The following is a 17,832-nucleotide window of genomic DNA, read 5'->3' on the forward strand; positions in this document are numbered from 1 at the left end:
GGCTTGTAAGTAAGCATTTCACTGTAAGGTCTACTACACCTGTTGTATTCAGCACATGTGACAAAATGAGGTGGAAACTGAGCTGCACTTCCTAACCTCCTGCCAAATGTATGACCATATTAGAGATGCATATTTCCCTCAGATTACACAGACCCACAAAGAATTAGAAAACAAATCCAATTTTGATAAACTCCCATATCTACTGGGTGAAATACCACAGTGTGACATCACAGCAGCAAGATGTGTGACCTGTTGAGACAAGAAAAGGGCAACCAGTGAAGAACAAACACCATTGTAAATACAACCCATATTTATGTTTATTTATTTTCCATTTTGTACTTTAACTATTTGAACATCATTACAACACTGTATATAGACATAATATGACATTTGAAATGTCTGTATTCTTCTGGAACTTCTGTGACTGTAATGTTTACTGTTTAATTTTGTATTGTTTATTTCACTTTTGTTTATTTTCTATTTCACTTGCTTTGGCAATGTAAACATATGTTTCCCATGACAATAAAACCCCTTAAATTGAAATTGAATTGAATAATATAAAAGGGTGTTTTATTGCTTAGACTCAGGGGTGAGAATAGAGGGAGGGGAAGGTTAAACCAAGAGTCATGATCTGAAAGGAGGAAAACAACAGCGAGAGAGCGGATATGGTGTCGTAAATACCCTCCTGTCTCTTGAGTAGCCATGTGTGCTGGACCTTAGAACATCCACATGAAAGAAAAATATCACAAATGGATGAAATGTTATTTTGTACTATAGGCTACAAACGTTGTGAAAAGTTATTACGCATGATTTAGGTTCTACTGTATGCAACGAATGCCAATGAAAATAGTAGTTGAGTTGAAGCTGTCTCGAAGAAAAAGCCCTATTATTTGAAATGTTAACAATCGTAGTTTTTAGTGGGGGATGTGAGCGTCAGCTACTCTACCCCACCTTCGAGGTGAAGCGCTACGCGTGTAGAACCGGGGACGGACACTTCAACCACAGAGACAACCTCTCGGTGAAGAATGAGCACAGAACTGAACTGAACGCTGTTGCTCCGCCCGTGGTATTGGATTTATCAGGGTTATTAGTGATTCCCAAGGACAGTGTCATAACAGTTTGGATATATCTACTGGTTCGTGTTCTTTAAAAGCTTTGGGAAACATATCCCACTTCTCTCGGTTCTATAAAGGGTAAGTTTGAGGCGCTCTCTCCAATTCAGTCCCACATTCTGTTCGTATCGAAAATGTCACGGAGTGATTCGAAATTGTATTTGCATTTAACTGTGACTTTGTATCCCACGTAATTTATTCAAGTCTTTTCATTTTTGTTTTGTTACATCAAAACAGTATGGACACATTAGCTTCTGAAATTGATAAGCTCAAGCAAACAAAATGTTTTTATTCAGTGCTCAACGTTTTCTCTGTCTCAGAAACTCGAAGTTTTTCTTCGGCTTCCATCAATTTTTAAAGTAGGCTAATGCACGACTAAATGTGTCTGTTTGTTATTTATTTTTTAACTAGGCAAGTCAGTTATGCAAAAAATCTTATTTACAACGACGGCCTAGGAACAGTGGGTTAACTGTCTTTTTCAGGGGCAGAACGACAGATTTTTACCTTGTCAGATCGGTGATTTGATCAAGCAACCTTTCGGGTTACTGGCGCAACACTTTAACCACTAGGCTACCTGCTGGTTACTGGCCCAACGCTCTAACCACAAGGCTACCTGCTGGTTACTGGCCCAACGCTCTAACCACTAGACTACATGCTGGTTACTGGCCCAACGCTCTAACCACTAGGCTACCTGCTGGTTACTGACCCAACACTCTAACCACTAGGCTACCTGTTGGTTACTGGTCCAACGCTCTAACCACTAGGCTACCTGCTGGTTACTGGCCCAATGCTCTAACCACTAGGCTACCTGCTGGTTACTGGCCCAACACTCTTACCACTAGACTACCTGTTGGTTACTGGCCCAACGCTCTAACCACTAGGCTACCTGCTGGTTACTGGCCCAGCGCTCTAACCACTAGCCTACCTGCTGGTTACTGGCACAACACTCTAACCACTAGGCTACCTGCTGGTTTACTGGCCCAGCGCTCTAACCACTAGGCTACCTGCTGGTTACTGGCCCAACGCTCTAACCACTAGACTACCTGCTGGTTACTGGCCCAACGCTCTAATCACTAGGCTACCTGCTGGTTACTGGCCCAACGCTCTAACCACTAGGCTACCTGCTGGTTACTGGTCCAACGCTCTAACCACTAGGCTACCTGCTGGTTACTGGCCCAACGCTCTAACCACTAGACTACCTGCTGGTTACTGGCCCAGCGCTCCAACCACTAGGCTACCTGCTGGTTACTGGCCCAACGCTCTAACCACTAGGCTACCTGCTGGTTACTGACCCAACACTCTAACCACTAGGGTACCTGCTGGTTACTGGCCCAACCACTAGGCTACCTGCTGGTTACTGGCCCAACGCTCTAACCACTAGGTTACCTGCTGGTAACTGGCCCAACGCTCTAACCACTAGACTACCTGCTGGTTACTGGCCCAGCGCTCCAACCACTAGGCTACCTGCTGGTTACTGGCCCAACACTCTAACCACTAGGCTACCTGCTGGTTACTGGCCCAACACTCTAACCACTAGGCTACCTGCTGGTTACTGGCACAACGCTCTAACCACTAGGCTACCTGCTGGTTACTGGCCCAACGCTCTAACCACTAGGCTACCTGTTGGTTACTGTCACAACACTCTAACCACTAGACTACCTGCTGGTTACTGGCCCAACACTCTAACCACTAGGCTACCTGCTGGTTACTGGCCCAACACTCTAACCACTAGGCTACCTGCTGGTTACTGGCACAACGCTCTAACCACTAGGCTACCTGCTGGTTACTGGCCCAACGCTCTAACCACTAGGCTACCTGTTGGTTACTGACCCAACGCTCTAACCACTAGGCTACCTGCTGGTTACTGGCCCAACGCTCTAACCACTAGGCTACCTACTGGTTACTGTCACAACACTCTAACCACTAGACTATGTATTGACTGTCAATTGCAAACCATAATGCCATAATGTCTGAAGACCAATAGGCTACTCTGCTGATATGTCTGTTATTAGTCTCACCTTACTTAATGTGTGTCTGAACTATAGTAATGACATCAGGTAATAACATGGAATAACAGCAACGAGGGGTTGGGAGTGTCCTTACTGGGTTTGTGAAATAGTCTTTCCTGTCCTGGCCTCCTCTCACCAGCATACTGCAGCTTGTAGTCTACATTCAGTCATCACAAAGACAGCTGAAACCTATTGGTGAGGAAATCCCAACACAGAGTCAGAAATGTATCTACTGTAATAGTGCTGCTATCCAGGGGCCTGAAATTTAGAGAGGGTCTGGGGTTAGAGAGGGTCTGGGGTCAGAGAGGGTCTGGGGTTAGAGAGGGTCTGGTTCTTAGAGGGTCTGGGGGTCTGGGGTCAGAGAGGGTCTGGGGTCAGAGAGGGTCTGGGGTTAGAGAGGGTCTGGGGTATGGGGTCAGAGAAGGGTCTGGGGTCAGAGAGGGTCTGGGGTCAGAGAGGGTCTGGGTCTTAGAGGGTCTGAGGTCAGAGAGGGTCTGGGGTTAGAGAGGGTCTGGGGTCAGAGAGGGTCTGAGGTCAGAGAGGGTCTGAGGGTCCGGGGTTAGAGAGGGTACGGGGTTAGAGAGGGTCCGGGGTTAGAGAGGGTCTGAGGGTCCGGCGTTAGAGAGGGTCCGAGGTTAGAGAGGGTCTGGGGTCAGAGAGGGTCTGGGATTAGAGAGGGTCTGGTTTTGGGGGGGGGTTCAGGAGGCAAAGAGATGAACAGAATTGTATAGAGTGAGAGGTAAAGCTTATTGAAGAAGTAGAGGTATTGGGACAACATTTGAAGAGAGTTGAAGTAGAGGTATTGGGAGAAATGTTCAATTGACATAATATATACATCAACTCATAATATATATCAACTCACATTATACTAACTTAAAGTAGGCTAGCTAGTTGAATGCTAACGTTGGCCAACTAGATTGTTTTCCCTTTAAAAATGTTTTAACCTTTATTTAACTAGGCAAGTCAGTTAAGAACAAATTCTTATTTACAATGACAGCCTAGGAACAGTGGGCAGAACAACAGATTTGTACCTTGTCAGCTCGGGGATTTGATCTTGCAACCTTTCGGTTACTAGTCCAATGCTCTAACCACTAGGCTACGCTGCCACCCCGAGAATAAACCATGCTTCATTTTCATCAATATCTTGCAAATCATTACAGGAAAAAAAAATTGCGACTGAAAAAGTTGTTAATTCACTGGGCAGTGTTAGAAAATATCCATTGAAGGGATAGTTCACCCAAATGACAACATGTCACATTGGTTTCCTGACCCTGTAAGCAGTCTATGGACAAGGTATGACAGCAGTCCATGCTTTGGTTTAGTTTCCCTGGCACTGTTTCCACATGCTAACGTTTTTAGCTTTTGTGGCACGAATCCCATTCGAGTCATGGGACCGATATTAGCATTTTTCCGTGCATCAGGTCCAAATCATCTGAAAGTATGTGAAATTGATAGTGAAGCTCAACAAAGTCACTTATAGATGATTTGAATTTGATGCTCGAAAAATGCTAATATCGGTCCCATGACTTGAATGGGATTCGTGCCACAAAAGCTAAAAACGTTAGCATGTGGAAACAGTGCCAGGGAAACTAAACCAAAGCATGGACTGCTGTCATACCTTGTCCATAGACTGCTTACAGGGTCAGGAAACCAATGTGTCATTTGGGTGAACCATCCCTTTAAGGTTCAAATCAAATCAAATGTGATTTTGGATGGTTTGGCATCAATTTCAGAGTAACCAGCTTTTACTGCAATTTCAGATAAAAACTTAATAAAACAAGTCTCTTATATAAGGAAAATGCCACATTTCAGCTGATGCTCTGCTATTAATGCTTCCTCCTATGGGTGGTACAGTGTAGCTAGCTGCACCCAGAGCTGTAGACACTGCTTCCCAAATGGCATCCTTTCCCCTACATAGTGCACTACTTTTAACCTGGACCCATATTTTGGAAACAAACCTGGTAGCTAGCTGCACCTGGAGCTGTAGACAGGCAGTAGAGCCTGGTAGAGTAATCAGATGGTTTAAGTCAATTACACACCGTGTCACTGCTTGGAACTCTCTGGAACACCCACAGCCGCTGAGACTTCATAGAGATCAGTAGCTAGAGAGTGTGTCTAGGCTTAGTGGGTGGGCGTATCAGCTGTAATAGTTGTTTGGGAATTTATCAATGCTGAAATCTCAGTTACAGTTATATCACAGACTGGAACTGTGATCCTTGTATGTATGGTCTAACTGAGTGGCTATAAAGGAGATGAAAGTCCAGTCCACCCCCGTATCCATTCTGCCAAGCCCCGACCCCTTCAGTATGTACAGATCTGGAACTACATACAGTGCTGATGGAAAGTATGTGAACGAACCCCTTGTGCAATTACATATTTTTTTTAAACGTTGTTTTTTAACGTGAAATCTTCATTTATTCAGATCCAGTCTTTTTAATCTGACATAACAGGTTTCTATTTACCAATACCATATGTTAGTGTAGGAGAAATCAGGCGTGTAGAAGGAAAACAACTTTAAAACAAGGAATTAGTGCAGGTACAAAAAATAAGTGAACCTCAAGTTGCATTGGGTTAAATCAAGTAGTTAAGTAGAATCAGGTGGGTCAAGTAATTGGGTACCAAATGAACCAATCAAAGGAGAGATGGTTAGGAAAAGAGTTTGGGCGGGACTCTGATAATAGAGAGATCAGAAACCTGCTCAGTTTGGTGTTTACCCATCCAGGGGAATGTAAAGCACACCATGCAGAGAGGAAGGAGATGACCGAGGACATCAGGACGAGGGTAGTGAGAACACATCAGTCTGGGAGAAGGCTAGAAAATCATCTCAAAATGATTTGAGCTCCATCAGTCAGTCCACTGTGAGGCAAATACTTTACAAATGGAGAGCCTTTAACATGACAGCAACTCAGCCTAGAAGTGGAAGCCCATCCAAAATATTCCCAAGAGCCACAAGAACAATAATAAATCAGGTTAAAGCCAACCCAAACATAACATCTAGAGATTTGCAGACCTCCCTTGCTGCGTCTTATGCTTCAACAATAAGGAGTCAACACTGAATCAAAATGCCATTCATGGTAGGGTTGCTAGGGAAGAAGGCTCTTCTGTCAAAAAAGAACCAAACTGCCCGTCTTAACTTTGTCAGAAACCACCTGGACAAACCTGAAGAACCTGAAGTCCCATCTCTGGACCGTGCATCATGTCCAAAATGGACCTTTTTGGTCACAATCAACACCGCTATGTTTGGCGAAAACCCAACGCTGCCTACCACCAAAATAACAGAAAACCCAACGCTGCCTACCACAAAAATAACAGAAAACCCAACACTGCCTACCACAAAAATAACAGAAAACCCAACACTGCCTACCACCAAAATAACAGAAAACCCAACGCTGCCTACCACCAAAATAACAGAAAACCCAACGCTGCCTACCACCAAAATAACAGAAAACCCAACGCTGCCTACCACCAAAATAACAGAAAACCCAACGCTGCCTACCAACAAAATAACAGAAAACCCAACGCTGCCTACCACCAAAATAACAGAAAACCCAACGCTGCCTACCACCAAAATAACAGAAAACCCAACGCTGCCTACCACCAAAATAACAGAAAACCCAACGCTGCCTACCACCAAAAAACAGAAAACCCAACGCTGCCTACCACCAAAATAACAGAAAACCCATCGCTGCCTACCAACAAAATAACAGAAAACCCAACGCTGCCTACCACCAAAATAACAGAAAACCCAACGCTGCCTACCACCAAAATAACAGAAAACCCATCGCTGCCTACCAACAAAATAACAGAAAACCCAACGCTGCCTACCACCAAAATAACAGAAAACCCAACGCTGCCTACCACCAAAATAACAGAAAACCCAACGCTGCCTACCACCAAAATAACAGAAAACCCAACGCTGCCTACCAACAAAATAACAGAAAACCCAACGCTGCCTACCAACAAAATAACAGAAAACCCAACGCTGCCTACCACCAAAATAACAGAAAACCCAACGCTGCCTACCACCAAAATAACAGAAAACCCAACGCTGCCTACCACCAAAATAACAGAAAACCCAACGCTGCCTACCACCAAAATAACAGAAAACCCAACGCTGCCTACCACCAAAATAACAGAAAACCCAACGCTGCCTACCACCAAAATAACAGAAAACCCAACGCTGCCTACCACCAAAATAACAGAAAACCCAACGCTGCCTACCACCAAAATAACAGAAAACCCAACGCTGCCTACCAACAACATAACAGAAAACCCAACGCTGGCAACCAACAACATAACAGAAAACCCAACGCTGCCTACCAACAAAATAACAGAAAACCCAACGCTGCCTACCAACAACATAACAGAAAACCCAACGCTGCCTACCAACAACATAACAGAAAACCCAACGCTGCCTACCACCAAAATAACAGAAAACCCAACACTGCCTACCAACAACATAACAGAAAACCCAACGCTGGCAACCAACAACATAACAGAAAACCCAACGCTGCCTACCAACAAAATAACAGAAAACCCAACGCTGCCTACCACCAAAATAACAGAAAACCCAACGCTGCCTACCAACAAAATAACAGAAAACCCAACGCTGCCTACCACCAAAATAACAGAAAACCCAACGCTGCCTACCACCAAAATAACAGAAAACCCAACGCTGCCTACCACCAAAATAACAGAAAACCCAACGCTGCCTACCACCAAAATAACAGAAAATCCATCACTGCCTACCACCAAAATAACAGAAAACCCATCACTGCCTACCACCAAAATAACAGAAAACCCAACGCTGCCTACCACCAAAATAACAGAAAACCCAACGCTGCCTACCACCAAAATAACAGAAAACCCAACGCTGCCTACCAACAAAATAACAGAAAACCCATCACTGCCTACCACCAAAATAACAGAAAACCCAACGCTGCCTACCAACAACATAACAGAAAACCCAACGCTGCCTACCACCAAAATAACAGAAAACCCAACGCTGCCTACCACCAAAATAACAGAAAACCAATCGCTGCCTACCACCAAAATAACAGAAAAACCAATCGCTGCCTACCACCAAAATAACAGAAAAACCAATCGCTGCCTACCACCAAAATAACAGAAAACCCATCACTGCCTACCACCAAAATAACAGAAAACCCAACGCTGCCTACCAACAAAATAACAGAAAACCCAACGCTGCCTACCAACAACATAACAGAAAACCCAACGCTGCCTACCACCAAAATAACAGAAAACCCAACGCTGCCTACCACCAAAATAACAGAAAACCCAACGCTGCCTACCAACAACATAACAGAAAACCCAACGCTGCCTACCAACAACATAACAGAAAACCCAACAGTCCAGCATGGTGGTGGGAATGTGAAGGTCTGGGGCTGCTTTTCCTCCTCTGGATCTGGACGACTCCACATCATTAACTTCGGGATCGGTGTCCCATCCACGGGACGGTTGAGCTAACGTAGGCTAATACGATTAGCATGAGGTTGTAAGTAACAAGAACATTTCCCAGGACATAGACATATCTGATATTGGCAGAAAGCTTAAATTCTTGTTAATCGAACTGCACGGTCCAATTTACAGTAGCTATTACAGTGAAAGAATACGATGTTATTGTTTGAGGAGAGTGCACAATTTTGAACATGAAAAGTTATTAATAAACAAATTAGGCACATTTGGGCAGTCTTGATACAAAACGGTGCACAGAAATGCAATGGTTTGTTGGATCAGTCTAAAACGTTGCACATACACTGCTGCCCTCTAGTGGCCAAAATCTAAATTGCACCTGGGCTGGAATAATACATTATGGCCTTTCTCTTGCATTTCAAAGTTGAAGGGGAAAAAAAGAACGGTTGGTTTTTTCTTTGTATTATCTTTTGCCAGATCTATTGTGTTATATTTTCCTACATTTCATTCATATTTCCACAAATGACAAAGTGTTTCCTTTCAAGTGGTACCAAGAATATGCATATCCTTGCTTCAGGGCCTGAGCTACAGGCAGTTAGATTTGTGTATGTCATTTTAGTCGAAAATGGGAAAAAAGGGGCGGATCCTTATTAAGGGAACCATGAATTCTAAAGTATACCAGGAGATTCAGAACGTCAGGCCATCAGTCAAGGAGCTAAAGCTGGGCCAAAAATGGGTCTTCCAACAAGCCAATGACACATGGTCCCGGGTGGCTCATTTGGTAGAGCATGGTGTTTACAACGCCAGGGTTGTGGGTTTGTTTCCCACGGGGGACCAGTACGGAGAAAAAAAAATTCAAAAAAATATGAAATGTATGCATTCACTAGTGTAAGTTGCTCTGGATAAGAGTGTCTGCTAAATGACTAAAATGTAAATGTACACAAAGCATTCAAGCAAATCTACCAAAGAATGGCTCAGGAGAAAGAAGATTTGTGTTTTGGATTGTCAAAGTCCTGACCTAAATCCAATGGAGATGCTGTGGCAGGACCTGAAGCAGGCAGTTCATGCCAGACACCCCTCCAACCTCACTCAATTGGCTGAGTTCTGTAAGGAGGAGTGGGCAAAAATCCTTCAAAACAAATCTCGGAGACTGATTACTGGCTATAGGAGACGTTTATTCCAAGTTATCGCTGCTAATGGAGGTACCACAAGCTATTGACTGAAGGGGTTCACATATTTTTGCACACATCAAATCTGAGTTTAATATACCACTTTTGATAAATAAACAATGAAAATATATCATATTTTTTTGTTTCTGTCATTTACTTGAAATGTCTTTATTACGAATTGGGGTTTAGATAAGGATTTTATGTTTATTTTAATATTTTATAGTAACATAATGACCAGCACTGTAGGGTTCACATACTTTCAAGCAGCACTGTAGGTGTATAGTAACACTGTGGAAGCCACCCAACGTCCATTGGAAGTCAAGGTGACGTCTACCTGGAAACAAGTGGTCATAAACCCTTCATTCTTTCTCAAAACACATTTCACCTTTATTTAACTAGGCAAGTCAGCTAAGAACAATTTCTTATTTTCAATGATGGCCTAGGAACAGTGGGTTAACTGCCTTGTTCAGGGGTAGAACAACAGATTAGTACCATGTCAGCGATTTGATCTTGCAACCTTTTGGTTACTAGTCCAACACTCTAACCACTAGTCTACCTGCCACCCCGATCATGTCTCAAAACACATGATCGTTGTTTGTGAGTGACTCTGACTGTCTTTCATCCAGGATGACCAAAATATCCTTTGACAATTAACGAGCTTTCCAGAGAGCGACCAGAGACCTTGTGTTTTTGGTCCTCTAATGATCTTTAGGCTTTGTGATTGATAGCTACATTTACTTTCAGCTGACAAGCAAATGTATTTTCTACATGAAAAGAGCGAAACCCATTGATCGACAGTTGATGGACACGACAGGCATTAGTCTTAAAACACAATCGATTCCAAAATAAACATCTGAATGAAACAACAACAACAAAAGGCTCTAGTTGATTTATTTGACAGATGGATGTGAAACGTGTCTCTGTGAGGGTTTACAGATGGATACATGTCCTCTGTTATCTTCTACAGGTCTCTGTGAGGGTTTACAGATGGATACATGTCCTCTGTTATCTTCTACAGGTCTCTGTGAGGGTTTACAGATGGATACATGTCCTCTGTTATCTTCTACAGGTCTCTGTGAGGGTTTACAGATGGATACATGTCCTCTGTTATCTTCTACAGGTCTCTGTGAGGGTTTACAGATGGATACATGTCCTCTGTTATCTTCTACAGGTCTCTGTGAGGGTTTACAGATGGATACATGTCCTCTGTTATCTTCTACAGAGTCTTCTATATTCACATTCTTCTGAATAGGGCTGCTGTCAGTCATAGTTACGTTGAAATTACCATGGTTAATTAGTTGAGCAGCTCTATTGGTAGCAGGCGTAACTACAGAGCCGTACACTGACCCCTTTGGGGGGGGGGGGGTCGTGCTCAAACAAAAAAATACCAAAAAGGGCACCCTGAAACTGTTTTTTTCCTGCAACCGTGGTAACGGGCTGGTTGATCAATTCTGAGAAGAAGAAGAGGTGAAATCAGCCCAATCTGATGAGGAAAGTATTCAGCTAAACTATTTTAGAACTGGACCAACACAATTCCAGTCAAACTAGAAGATTGTAAGAAATACTGTATCCTACCATGACTATATCAACCCAACTCCATGTGTTGCCACTATCATGTATCTTAGTGGTTTAAAACATTTTTGATCCGCGACCCTCAAAAAGGAGTGTTAAAAAACGGTAGAACCAGCAGAATCAACTAGGGATATGTCACGTCAATTCTCTGGAGTCCAGAACCAGCAGAATCAACTAGGGATATGTCACTTCTCTGGAGTCTAGAACCAGCAGAATCAACTAGGGATATGTCACTTCTCTGGAGTCTAGAACCAGCAGAATCAACTAGGGATATGTCACTTTACTTCTCTGTAGTCCAGAACCAGCAGAATCAACTAGGGATATGTCACTTCTCTGGAGTCTAGAACCAGCAGAATCAACTAGGGATATGTCACGTCACTTCTCTGGAGTCCAGAACCAGCAGAATCAACTAGGGATATGTCACTTCCTTCTCTGGAGTCCAGAACCAGCACAATCAACTAGGGATATGTCACTTCACTTCTCTGTAGTCCAGAACCAGCACAATCAACTAGGGATATGTCACTTCTCTGGAGTCTAGAACCAGCAGAATCAACTAGGGATATGTCACTTCACTTCTCTGTAGTCCAGAACCAGCAGAATCAACTAGGGATATGTCACGTCACTTCTCTGTAGTCCAGAACCAGCAGAATCAACTAGGGATATGTCACTTCTCTGTAGTCCAGAACCAGCAGAATCAACTAGGGATATGTCACTTCTCTGTAGTCCAGAACCAGCAGAATCAACTAGGGATATGTCACTTCCTTTCTGTAGTCCAGAACCAGCAGAATCAACTAGGGATATGTCACCTTCTCTGTAGTCCAGAACCAGCAGAATCAACTAGGGATATGTCACTTCTCTGTAGTCCAGAACCAGCAGAATCAACTAGGGATATGTCACTTCTCTGGAGTCCAGAACCAGCAGAATCAACTAGGGATATGTCACTTCACTTCTCTGTAGTCCAGAACCAGCAGAATCAACTAGGGATATGTCACTTCACTTCTCTGTAGTCCAGAACCAGCAGAATCAACTAGGGATATGTCACTTCTCTGTAGTCCAGAACCAGCAGAATCAACTAGGGATATGTCACTTCTCTGGAGTCCAGAACCAGCAGAATCAACTAGGGATATGTCACTTCTCTGTAGTCCAGAACCAGCAGAATCAACTAGGGATATGTCACGTTACTTCTCTGTAGTCCAGAACCAGCAGAATTACACGGCGCAGGCTACTTCTAGCGGAGGTTATAGGATTGGATGGAAGGCACGATGGTAAATGGAGGTCTACTCTGTTTTAGCCAGGCAAAACTGGAAGAAAAGAAACAAGTTCTTTCTGGTCACTAATTTGGATAGGTTAGTGCTATTCGGGATCCTTGGGACATCCATACCCTAAACCTAACCCCTACCACCTTTACACGCCAATGCTGATGACTGGTCAACAATCAAGACGCGCAACATTTTGGTTCTGAAGCACAGATGAGAAAGTTCAGAACAACAACAACAACAACATTTATTTTTTTTACTTAATTTTGGGGGAATTTAAACCACTCCAGAAAGAGAACTCTGGAGACTGGAAGGGTAAAGGGACATGTGCTCTGCTCAGGGAGATCCTGTCTGGTCCTGTCCTCTAAACAACATGACATGTGCTCTGATCAGGTAGATCCTGTCTGGTCCTGTCCTCTAAACAACATGACATGTGCTCTGCTCAGGTAGATCCTGTCTGGTCCTGTCCTCTAAACAACATGACATGTGCTCTGCTCAGGTAGATCCTGTCTGGTCCTGTCCTCTTAACAACATGACATGTGCTCTGCTCAGGTAGATCCTGTCTGGTCGTGTCCTCTAAACAACATGACATGTGCTCTGATCAGGTAGATCCTGTCTGGTCCTGTCCTCTTAACAACATGACATGTGCTCTGCTCAGGTAGATCCTGTCTGGTCCTGTCCTCTAAACAACATGACATGTGCTCTGCTCAGGTAGATCCTGTCTGGTCCTGTCCTCTAAACAACATGACATGTGCTCTGCTCAGGTAGATCCTGTCTGGTCCTGTCCTCTAAACAACATGACATGTGCTCTGCTCAGGTAGATCCTGTCTGGTCCTGTCCTCTTAACAACATGACATGTGCTCTGATCAGGTAGATCCTGTCTGGTCCTGTCCTCTTAACAACATGACATGTGCTCTGCTCAGGTAGATCCTGTCTGGTCCTGTCCTCTTAACAACATGACATGTGCTCTGCTCAGGTAGATCCTGTCTGGTCCTGTCCTCTAAACAACATGACATGTGCTCTGCTCAGGTAGATCCTGTCTGGTCCTGTCCTCTAAACAACATGACATGTGCTCTGCTCAGGTAGATCCTGTCTGGTCCTGTCCTCTTAACAACATGACATGTGCTCTGCTCAGGTAGATCCTGTCTGGTCCTGTCCTCTTAACAACATGACATGTGTTTGATCAAAACAATAACAACATCGTTTTCTTGGCACATTAATTTCCACTACAGATCCATAAAATACTTTTTAAGAAAGAGCATTGTTTGATTATGAGTTATAAGTTACCACAATGATTTTCTTTCTTTTAGAACATCAATTTACCAAGCCTGGTTAAAAGGGGGCAATTTTCAATTTAAACAACAATAAAGTTTGAAGTTTAACAATGGTGCATGCAGAATTAAGTCTGCTTTAATTCAATGAAACCACGACTACAGTTTACCTTGATAGAAACCACTCAGACCCTGTGGTGAAGCAGAAAGAGGTGGACCAGTAAACACCACTCAGACTCTGTGGTGAAGCAGAAAGAGGTGGACCAGTAAACACCACTCAGACCCTGTGGTGAAGCAGAAAGAGGTGGACCAGTAAACACCACTCAGACTCTGTGGTGAAGCAGAAAGAGGTGGACCAGTAAACACCACTCAGACCCTGTGGTGAAGCAGAAAGAGGTGGACCAGTAAACACCACTCAGACCCTGTGGTGAAGCAGAAAGAGGTGGACCAGTAAACACCACTCAGACCCTGTGGTGAAGCAGAAAGAGGTGGACCAGTAAACACCACTCAGACCCTGTGGTGAAGCAGAAAGAGGTGGACCAGTAAACACCACTCAGACTCTGTGGTGAAGCAGAAAGAGGTGGACCAGTGAACACCACTCAGACTCTGTGGTGAAGCAGAAAGAGGTGGACCAGTGAACACCACTCAGACTCTGTGGTGAAGCAGAAAGAGGTGGACCAGTGAACACCACTCAGATCCTGTGGTGAAGCAGGAAGAGGTGGACCAGTAAACACCACAGGTGTCTCTCTTCACGGCCGGCCCTCTCCATTGACAAGCCCACCGTTTCCTGCTGCTGAGAGCTCATTAGGCCACAGGCTACGTTACAAATGGCATCATATTCCCTACGTAGTGCACGCTGGGCCTTGGTCAAAAGTAGTGCACTATTTAGGAAATATATGGTGCCTTTTGGGACACACAAACAGTGAAAGGGAAAGGGGACTGTTTTTGTTGTTGTTGTCTGTGTTCAACAGCATGTGTGAACATGACATACTAGCCATATTATCATGCCATGTCCAGGTGTAGCTCCTAGCTGGGGGTCAGGGGTTATGGTGAGTCACCATGGAAGACAGTGTAGAGTCAGGGGTCATGGTGAGTCATCATGGAAGAGAGTGTAGAGCCAGGGGTCAGGGGTCAGAGTGAGTCACCATGGAAGAGAGTGTCGAGCCAGGGGTCAGGGGTCATGGTGAGTCACCATGGAAGAGAGTGTAGAGCCAGGGGTCAGGGGTCATGGTGAGTCATCATGGAAGAGAGTGTCGAGCCAGGGGTCAGGGTCATGGTGAGTCATCATGGAAGAGAGTGTAGAGCCTGGGGTCAGGGGTCATGGTGAGTCACGTGATCAGTCCATCTGTCGCTTTCCTTCCTGTTGCAGTATGACAATAAGGTTCTGCTTGTATCCCAAATGGCTAACTATTCCCTATGTAGTGCACCACACACACACACACACCCTGATCAATAGCAGTGCACAACATAGTGGACAGGATGCCATTAGGGACAGAGTCTGTTCTATTGTTGGATCACAGCGTGGTCTCATTCTGCCAGCCTGGACCAGAACAGCAGAGCCCTGTAGGGGCTGAGGGCCTAAAAGACCGTCTGGCAATTAGTTTGTTCCCCTCCTGCCAGGCCAGGGCAGGGGGACAAGCTCCCGCTACGCTGGCTGATCCAACCAGACCTCAGGGTTCAAATAGGACTTGAAAGAGAACGAATACTGTTTGAACCCAGGTTTGCAGCCAACACAGGCGGGGAACAGAGGCTAGGCTAGGCAGGCCTTCTGAAGACTGGCAGGACTAATGCAGACAGGGATCCTGCAGAGTGACAGGACTAATGCAGACAGGGATCCTGCAGAGTGACAGGACTAATGCAGACAGGGAGTCAGGGACAAGGCAGGACTAATGCAGACAGGGAGTCAGGGACAAGGCAGGACTAATGCAGACAGGGAGTCAGGGACAAGGCAGGAGTAATGCAGACAGGGAGTCAGGGACAAGGCAGGACTAATGCAGACAGGGGGTCAGGGACAAGGCAGGACTAATGCAGACAGGGAGTCAGGGACAAGGCAGGACTAATGCAGACAGGGTGTCAGGGACAAGGCAGGACTAATGCAGACAGGGAGTCAGGGACAAGGCAGGACTAATGCAGACAGGTCTCCTGCAGACTGGCAGGACTAATGCAGACAGGGAGTCAGGGACAAGACAGGACTAATGCAGTCAGGGACAAGGCAGGACTAATGCAGTCAGGGACAAGACAGGACTAATGCAGACAGGGTGTCAGGGACAAGGCAGGACTAATGCAGACAGGGAGTCAGGGACAAGGCAGGACTAATGCAGACAGGGAGTCAGGGACAAGACAGGACTAATGCAGACAGGGAGTCAGGGACAAGGCAGGACTAATGCAGACAGGGAGTCAGGGACAAGACAGGACTAATGCAGACAGGGAGTCAGGGACAAGGCAGGACTAATGCAGACAGGGAGTCAGGGACAAGGCAGGACTAATGCAGACAGGGAGTCAGGGACAAGACAGGACTAATGCAGACAGGGAGTCAGGGACAAGGCAGGAGTAATGCAGACAGGGAGTCAGGGACAAGGCAGGAGTAATGCAGACAGGGTGTCAGGGACAAGGCAGGAGTAATGCAGACAGGGAGTCAGGGACAAGACAGGACTAATGCAGTCAGGGACAAGGCAGGACTAATGCAGACAGGGAGTCAGGGACAAGGCAGGAGTAATGCAGACAGGGGGTCAGGGACAAGGCAGGACTAATGCAGACAGGGAGTCAGGGACAAGGCAGGACTAATGCAGACAGGGGGTCAGGGACAAGGCAGGACTAATGCAGACAGGGAGTCAGGGACAAGACAGGACTAATGCAGACAGGGGGTCAGGGACAAGGCAGGACTAATGCAGACAGGGAGTCAGGGACAAGGCAGGACTAATGCAGACAGGTCTCCTGCAGACTGGCAGGACTAATGCAGACAGGGAGTCAGGGACAAGACAGGACTAATGCAGTCAGGGACAAGGCAGGACTAATGCAGTCAGGGACAAGACAGGACTAATGCAGACAGGGTGTCAGGGACAAGGCAGGACTAATGCAGACAGGGAGTCAGGGACAAGGCAGGACTAATGCAGACAGGGAGTCAGGGACAAGACAGGACTAATGCAGACAGGGAGTCAGGGACAAGGCAGGACTAATGCAGACAGGGAGTCAGGGACAAGGCAGGACTAATGCAGACAGGTCTCCTGCAGACTGGCAGGACTAATGCAGACAGGGAGTCAGGGACAAGACAGGACTAATGCAGTCAGGGACAGCCTATCAGTCAGGGACAAGACAGGACTAATGCAGACAGGGTGTCAGGGACAAGGCAGGACTAATGCAGACAGGGAGTCAGGGACAAGGCAGGACTAATGCAGACAGGGAGTCAGGGACAAGACAGGACTAATGCAGACAGGGAGTCAGGGACAAGGCAGGACTAATGCAGACAGGGAGTCAGGGACAAGGCAGGACTAATGCAGACAGGGAGTCAGGGACAAGACAGGACTAATGCAGACAGGGAGTCAGGGACAAGGCAGGACTAATGCAGACAGGGAGTCAGGGACAAGGCAGGACTAATGCAGACAGGGTGTCAGGGACAAGGCAGGAGTAATGCAGACAGGGAGTCAGGGACAAGACAGGACTAATGCAGTCAGGGACAAGGCAGGACTAATGCAGTCAGGGACAAGACAGGACTAATGCAGACAGGGTGTCAGGGACAAGGCAGGACTAATGCAGACAGGGAGTCAGGGACAAGGCAGGACTAATGCAGACAGGGAGTCAGGGACAAGACAGGACTAATGCAGACAGGGAGTCAGGGACAAGGCAGGACTAATGCAGACAGGGAGGAGGGGACAAGGCAGGACTAATGCAGACAGGGAGTCAGGGACAAGACAGGACTAATGCAGACAGGGAGTCAGGGACAAGGCAGGAGTAATGCAGACAGGGAGTCAGGGACAAGGCAGGAGTAATGCAGACAGGGTGTCAGGGACAAG

The 17,832-nt window shown here is 45.8% G+C and overlaps 1 protein-coding gene across 2 annotated transcripts in view; it reads left to right on the forward strand.

The window, feature by feature from the left end:
• The first annotated feature begins 860 nt into the window (after positions 1-860).
• LOC106587993 (tetraspanin-18) overlaps positions 861-17,832 on the forward strand; it is a 74,649-nt gene continuing 57,677 nt past the window's right edge. Inside the window, exon 1 of one of the 2 annotated variants that reach the window (XM_045708757.1) lies at positions 861-1,193. The gene's annotated coding sequence lies outside the window, so the exon portion shown is untranslated. The remainder of the gene's footprint in view (positions 1,194-17,832) is intronic. The other variant, XM_045708758.1, reaches the window with a different exon arrangement.

The sequence above is a fragment of the Salmo salar genome, chromosome ssa26, assembly GCF_905237065.1.
Source record: "Salmo salar chromosome ssa26, Ssal_v3.1, whole genome shotgun sequence".
Taxonomy (NCBI): Eukaryota; Metazoa; Chordata; class Actinopteri; order Salmoniformes; family Salmonidae; genus Salmo; species Salmo salar.